An 8548-nucleotide genomic window follows, 5' to 3' on the forward strand; every position below is an offset into this window, starting at 1 on the left:
CAAGGTTTCCATCAAAAACAACTCTGAAAAAAATGTATTGGGAAATGATCTGGATGTCATCTCATAGTATTAGTGTAAATACCAATCTAACAGGCCGTTTCCTTGAATTTAAACCTCGCCCACTTTGTGAGGCTTATTGGGATATCATAGAGGGTCCGTTTGACCGTAAATTATATTTTCAGTTTAGAATTGGGACTCTCCCTGTAAAAGCTTTCACCTATAAATGGTCAGTAACTCGGGATGATAAATGCCACAACTGTAAAGATATGACTGATAACATAGCCCATATATTGTTTGTATGCCCCCTTTATATAGGCCCTCGCCGCAAGTGGCTTAAACCAACATGTACCAACTTGGGCAACAGGAGGTACATTAAGGCCATGAAGATACTAGAGTCAGACTGTTCACCTTGTATAGCGATTGCTGTAGCTACATTTTTAAGGTGGGCATGGACCATACGCACTCGCACTTTACAGTCTTTAGAAGCTAGCTAAAGTACTCCAAGACATCTAAAAAGCAAGAATGATCTTCATTTTATGTATTATTTTAGCTGAATCAAACTATTTTTAAACTTTTTTATTCTGTAAACGACAGCAATCTAGATTTAATAACTTTTTAACCATTGTAATTGCCATAATGTTTGTGATGGGATGTATGTTTTGCTTTTATGACATGCTGTCGAATAAAGCTTTGAAACTTGAATCCAGGTAAGCCGCCTAGAATCCGGTTGCGTGATCTTAGTTTAGGATGACTAGTGATCCAGCGCTGCAACAAAAATACTTTATAAATGATGTCACTATCTACCACCAAACTTACCAATCAATACCAGGCCCATAGAAATAACAGAGCAGCTGAATCATGAGGCGAATGGATCTTATATGTTGAAATTGAACTCTTTTCAATAAACAAGACCAGCTTGTCATTTTTTAAGTTTATTAAAACATATTTAAGAAAACTTAGGTTTGGAACTTTATTAAGCAAGCATTAGAAAAAGTCATAAGAAAGTTTTATTCAGCATTTATAAAGAGAGCTTAATTCAAGAAAATATTATTCATTAGCAGAAATAAGTGAAAAGAGCATTTCCAAATCCTAACTAAGTCTCTGTCTCTACCCTCATCGCCTGAAAACAAAGTCTTAAAAAGTTATATTTCCTTACGTGTAATCATCGGACAGCAGAACACGTCCCTCTGGAATCAAAAGCGTAAGCCAAAGATTTGCTCCTTGAGCTAATTCTTATACCCTAAAACTACAGCTAAACTAACTAATTTCACATTCCAACAGCTGAATTCTGGCTCTCCATTGGCTAAATCACCTCACGCCACAGTAAACTGTGACATCTTCCACCACGAGACCAGGCTTTTACACAGAGCCATTGTTCATGCACAGAATCCTGGCGACAGTTCCTTAGTCTGCTACATTTTGTAGCAAAAATGTTCAAGCAATACAAAATCTGTCACGTCGCTTACTTTCAACCTTGAGCCTGTCCATTCTGAGCTTTCGTGGCACAACAAAACCTCTCCACAGAGTTTGTCTTTAGCAGTTCATTTTCAATTTTTTCATAATAAAAGTTCATAGGATTTTTATCCACTTCAAAATAAGGTTTTTCTCATGTGGCTTTCAACAACAGCAGGCCTCTTTTCAAAAAGGATCAATTTTCTGTGCCACTTTTGCTTGCGTCACTGGCCACTTTTAGCTCACGTCACTTTCCAGAAAACTATTATTTAAACAAACACAAAACAATAATTAATTCAGGTAATGAAAGACATTCTGTTTCCAACCTACATAGCTAATGTTAACCCATTAGTATAAGTCACCTAGCAGAAGCACACAGAAAAGCAGCACATTTAACATCTACCATTCTTCATCGTGTCCAGCTTTAAGTTTCTGAAAGAGTAAAAAGATGATTAAATAATACACAGAAAGACAAACACAACATAGGACAAACATGTAAGCACATATAAAAAGCACATGCCATGAATGATCAGCCGCATATCAATAGTGACAAAGACAATAGGACAGACATAACAGACAAAACAATATTAGTTATGTGTTACAAAATAGACTTGCAAATGCAACATAAAGCGCAAATGCAACATAAAGCACATTAGTCCTGTATAATGATGTGGAATCTTACTCTAGATTGGTTTAATTATAACAAATCATGCAAACACTCATTAATATATTATTTCAAGTTATGAGAGTATGACCTCACGAGCCAGAATAAAATTATTTCTAAAGCTCGCTCCATCAACTCCCTCATCTGGTGATTTCAAAATCACCAAACAACACCCAAAAATTTTAATTAAAATTTTTATCTATTGAACATGTTTCAGGCTTACTCTGGATTAGTATTTTAACTCTAATTTCATCTATCTCATAATTAGTATTGAGTCTTACATCTTACTAATTCTGTATCCTTTACCCTTTCTTTATTCAGCTAAGTTGGATAGTTGGATCCTTTCCACCTTTGAATCCCCAACCCCCAATGAATTTAGGTAACTAAGTTTTAAATTGCATAACTTCATTTTGAATTGCACCAACAAAACAAATATCAATCTGAGTAGTATAAAACAAAACAAAAAAACCAAAAAGTACATTTTTGAAAATTTGTGAAAAATTAGTACATAGTATATACCCCCTCTTTTTTTTTTTTTTTTTTTAAATTCTAAAACATGTTTTCTTCGACCTTGCGTCTTACATAAAAGTATTTCCAGCTAACACAATTTCTTCGACCTTGTGTCACCCTAACAAAATTTCTTCAGCCTTATGCCAAAAATAAACCTCAACTTAAAGAAAATTAAACCTAGTCATTGTCACCATTTTCTTTCAAGACCACCTGACTGCTACTGCGCTCCTCAACTATTGAAAGGATAGTTATGTAGGCCCATTCTGGAGACTTGTATTTTACATTTGGTATCAACGGTCTTTTGCTCTTCCTGGTAATCATTTCAATTTTCTCTTCAGCTTGCTCTTTTTTGTCTGAATCACTCTTCTGACTTGACACTTCATATTTGAATTTTAAATCTTTAGGCCAGACATCACCTTTTCTCAAGAGTTTCTTCTTAGGCTTGCTTTCTTTACATTCAGCTTTCCACACCCTTTTTCCGAATTTTCTTATCTCAGACTCTTCATCACTCCCATCTGTATTTGTTTCTGAGACTTCAAATCCATACCTAGGAACTTCTTTACTCGGCAGCTTCACTCCATTAGGAACATCATCCTTACAGCTGGTACTTGGTAATTCTTCCTCTTTTTCAGGGATCACCTTCAGCTTCCCAGTTTCAGAATTCTTGTTCCTGCATACAGAGCTACTCCTTTGCCTTTCCATCTCCTGGATTAGATTTTTGTCTTGCTCAGAATTTTCTGCTTCTGAATCTTCTCCTGCTTCAGAATCTTCTTTCTCTGCTTGATATTCTTTTTCTGGCAAATTTTCATCATTTTCTGAATCTAGAATCACAATCTCTAGATCTTCTTCATTCAATGTTTCATTCACATTGACATCATCATCCAGATGTCGACCACCTTGTCGATCTTCAAGATCTGGATTTACTTCAGAAATTTCTTCTTCAGAATCTGAATCACTTGTAGTGTCTTTACTAACTTCATCAGTGTTATCAGGTGCAGGTACACAAAGGGTATTACTGATATACATCCATCCAGTATCTGTTGTGACTAGTAACACCTGACTTGCTTTCTGCCACCTGGGTACTAGACAGTTTCTCCTCTGATGAACCTTTGTTCTGACCAAGTTTCTTGGCAATAGATCATGAGCCTGCTCCTTTTCCACATCTGTTCCCAACTGATGGAATACAGAAATTGTATCATTCTTTCTTGTTGGAAAAGCTTCTACCCATTTTGAAAGTAAACAAATGATGACTAGGACATATCTCAGTTTGTTATGTTGGGGCATTTCAAAAAGATCTGTTTGAATATTTGTAAATGAACCACCCTCCCGGCCTATGGTTCCCAAACTCTCAATTGGACCATGGTACATCCGTGCGATGTCAGCAATTATGCAATTGGGCATAACAGGTCTGTCATCTTTGTAAATCCAAATTTCATCTTCCTCTTGCTGTCTGAAACCTTCTTTAAGCCATGTGTTTTTCTCCTCATCATGTGCCTCAGCTTGTAATTGTTTTAATTCTTGCCATGTCTGAATTGCAAAGATTAGTATGAGGATGCTTGAAACATGTTCATTGAATTTTTCCCCATTGATTGCAACCCACTCCAGAGCACAAAACTTAACAATGGTACCTGCGTGCTCATTGCCTTTTGAGACATGATTATTTTTCTCTCCATTTGCAGCACATTTTATCACTGTTATTTTGTCAAGAAGCTCAATTTCTTTGTTGAAGTCTGGCATGCCCTGAACAGGAGCTTCACTCAAACTCTTTTTAAATTGCTCAATGGCTTCAAGCTTTATTTCTGTCAGGACAATTGGGTCTTTTATATCTGCTTTTGTCAGTCTCTGCAATGGTTTTGCAAATACTGAGAAAGCACTAATCCATTGGCAACAGTAACCAACCATGCCTAGGAGCATTCTTACCTGTTTTTGTGTCTTTGGAGATTCCATTGCCTGAATCATTTTAATTCTCTCAATAGTTACCTGACTGGGAATTATCTCTCTCTCTTGGAACCTGAAAGCAAAAATATTTGACTCTCTGGGTGCATTGGGACCCAATACCACTCAGTATCATGTGGTATCTGACAAAAGATCTCTACTGTTTTGGGCACAATAAGACAACAAGGGATAACTATCTCATTAACCTTTCTCAGGTCCTGTACTATTTTGTACCTTTCATCTGGCTTTCTAATTCCCATATCTGATGAGTCACAGAGACTGTTCTCAATCTCTTTTAGGACACCCTGCTTAACAAATTTTTCAATAACAGGAATTGTTTCTGGCTTCATCTTGTACTGTGGAACATTAGGTAATGAGTTTCCCTGCTTGCTTACAATTTTAACTAGATCAGGTCTGTTTTCCTTGTTTCCACTGAATCCTGTATCTGTATTGTATTTCTGCTCATTAACATGATTTAAAAATGGCAGCGGAGGTATCTCATTCTGCTGAATCACCGCCTGTCGCTGAATTTGTAGCTGTTGATTCAGTAACTGTTGCTGCTGATTTATCTCATTCTGCATCTGTGAATTTTTATATTCTCTTACAACAGCTAAATTTGCTTTTTCCTTCTCCTTTTTCTTTGTCCATTTTGTTTTCCATTTTTTCAGACTACCCCTTTTTCTCAAAGCCCAAATTAAATCTTTTATATGGGCAGAGGCAATCCTACCTGTATTGTTCAAGCCTTCAATGTCCTCATCATCCTGTAATCTTTTTAATCTGTCTGCACTGATTGTATTATCCAGTAATTTGTACTCACCAGGCTGTGTCAGGTCAATCAGGTCAACGTCACAGTTTTCACTAGGTAAAGCTAGAGTCATCACTCTCTCTTGCTGAGTTTGAATCATTACTAGCTGATTTTCAGGTACATTAGAATAAAGTTTTTCAGCAAACTTTAGAATTCCACAATTCAATAGGACCGTTAAAGCTGTGGGACTAGTTTCATCTTTTCTAAGCACTTGGGAAATAGGTCCAATTGTCACAGGAACTGTCTCTGCTTCCATGTCTGAGGTTAACTGCTCAATTAAATCATTTGTAGAATTTACATGATCAGGAATATTAATTGCAGAAGTGCTAGGCATATCATCATACCTACCTGTTGTGACACCTTGAGAAAGGGTCTGGACTGGGAGTCCATTAATCTGAACTGGGACTCTTGGCTTTACATTAATCTGTTCTGGGAGTCTGCTTAAATTTCTGTCCTGATCTGTATTTACAACATCATTTTTACACTGATTAATACATTCTTCTCTGACATGTTTATTATTTACATTCGCTGATTTGGGAATCAAATTTTCATTAAAAATGTTTTCTTTTGGGGGAGGTGATATTCTTTCAGAATATGTGTCATTTAAAACTGCATCTTTAGCATCTGTATTTTTATTATGCTTACTAGTTACTTCATTACTCACCTGTTTATTCATTAATTTGCTCTCACATGTAGCAACAACCCTTTTAACCTTTTTAAATACATTTTTCATTTTCTGATTGGAGAAAAACATTTTCTTCTTCTTTGAATAATAAATATCCATGTTTTAAAATACTCACCTTTATTAATAATTAATAACACTAGCTAACTAACACACAAAAATCACTAATGGCAGTAAGTAATCTAACTAATAAATCAAGATTAAGGACAAAGCTGGGCATTTAAAAAAAATAATATCTCTGCGTGCACCACCTTGAACACAGCACAATCTCCCTAATGCACTTTGTCTATTTAGTAATGAATTGCTGCTACTCTGCTATCAATAAATTATATGCAGCTTTGTGAAACACTATAATCACACCAATGATTAATACAGCAGCCAGCAAAAAGGCTCAGTAATATTTAATTATTTAATTATGCTGCATGATCTTTCGTTTTCCCCCTTGACTTAATTAAGTCACCTTTGCTGCTGCTGTTGTTGTAATTAGGGTACCTGCTATGTTATCCACTAATTTATAACAAATTGCGCTTCCCAATGTTGTGGTAACTATAAAAAAAAAACAATCAATTATTAAAATCGAAGCTCTGGGCCTTACCAGCATAAAAAATTTAACACTTGGCAGTAGTAAACAATGTGCAATGTGCAACGAGTGTTTTAGCCAATCAGCGTGTGGCTGCACAGCGCTTAGCCAACCACAGTGCTTGCCAGAGCCTCAACCAATCCGGTCGCGGCTCTTCTATGACACTGCGCTATTTCAACGAATTAGAGCACAGCTGGTCAGCGCATCACCAGCCAATGGGTGCGCGACCCTGCTATGACGCGTCGGGGGCGTCTCCTTCTAACGCACACTCTGCCACCGCAGTCTCTCTCCCTACGCGCTTCTCTTCTAATGCGATGCGCGCAACACCTAAGGCCAATACGGATTATTACAAGGATCAGGGACATTAACGCATCCTTACCGACGCTCTAGACCTCGCCCAGCTCCTCGTGACTTGGGACACAGACACGGAGCCTCGCCGAATCAGAACACAGCTAAGAGAGCCTCGCCCAATGAAAGCGCAGCTCTATTATGATGCGACGGCCTTTCTACCAATGGGAGCGCGGCGGCTGACGTAGACAGCCGCTGCAGGCAGCTCTCCCACTCGCTCCTAGCAGCCCCCCCTCCTTCACAAAATGCTCCGGACACACAGCTCTTGTTAAAACATTAACGCGCATCCAATAATTAAATTTAAAACTGGATACAAGTGTAACAGAACGAGCACACAACGCTACCTACACTTCAAGATTAGTGCAACGCTCGATGTGACATGTAATTAAGCCAGTATTCTTCTAAAAATAGCGCAATCTGTGAAAGAAAGATAGAAAATCAAAACGGGAACACTTGTAAAGCAAACACTATATCGACCATTAATCGCACCTCAGCCAATAAGAGCGCTGCTTTGCTCTAACACTCCAGGCACATTAACCAATCAGAGCGCAGCAGGCTCTGACGTATACAGCAGCTGTGGCTGCAGCTCTCCCCACACGCTCTCACTCCTAAATCAGCCCCTCCCTCACAATTTTCGATCGGGGCACTTTTCAATGATTTAAAGTAGCGCGCAATGCTTTTTGAAGGTATTTAAATAGCGCAAAACACCTTTCAATGCTTTTACTTTACCCAGAAGGGTTTAAAACACTTTCCAATTACTTTTTTAAAACGCAATTAATAACTACATAAAGGAAACCATTTGTCTGCTTCTCTAAACAAAGAGATAGTTTTACACATTCATTCAAGTATTCTCAGCGTGGAATAGACAACACTATTCTCACAGAATAGTTTCAATTGCCAATAGAGTAATTCTTACCCTACCCTTCAGTTACCAATCATTCACACACTTTCAAACAAGAAAACCCTGATCATACACACACAAATTCTTGGCAGGACTTGAACCAACCACAGAAAACGTCAAGCGTTGATAAGAATAGACGACGCTATCTCACCCTTCACTCAAGCTTGAATAAATCCTACTACTCTTTTCACAGAAAGCTTTAAAACAGGCTCACCAGGTCCCTCTGCTTAATGCTACAATTTCATAGGCAATCCTCACTATACATTCAACCATGCACATCTAAGGTCCCTAAACTTGTGTTGTATGTCCACAACACATGATATATTCTATACCACAATTTTGAAACAGACAAATGCACTGTGTAACTCTTCTAGCTACACCACTCTTGCCATGGCAACCAGGAATTTTTCACACTGCTGGAAAAAACCCTTAAAGATTACATACTACATATAACAATCTGACAAAATCAAAAACTTAACATTTGTTAAACATCAATCCTATGACTATACCAACATATATGTAACATACATGTCAAAAACAACATATAACCGTCTGAAGCTACCAAATTGATACAGCGCTGCAACTAAAATACTTTATAAATGATGTCACTATCTACCACCAAACTTACCAATCAATACCAGGGCCATAGAAATAACAGAGCAGCTGAATCA

Source organism: Lissotriton vulgaris, chromosome 10 (genome assembly GCF_964263255.1).
Source record: "Lissotriton vulgaris chromosome 10, aLisVul1.2, whole genome shotgun sequence".
Taxonomy (NCBI): Eukaryota; Metazoa; Chordata; class Amphibia; order Caudata; family Salamandridae; genus Lissotriton; species Lissotriton vulgaris.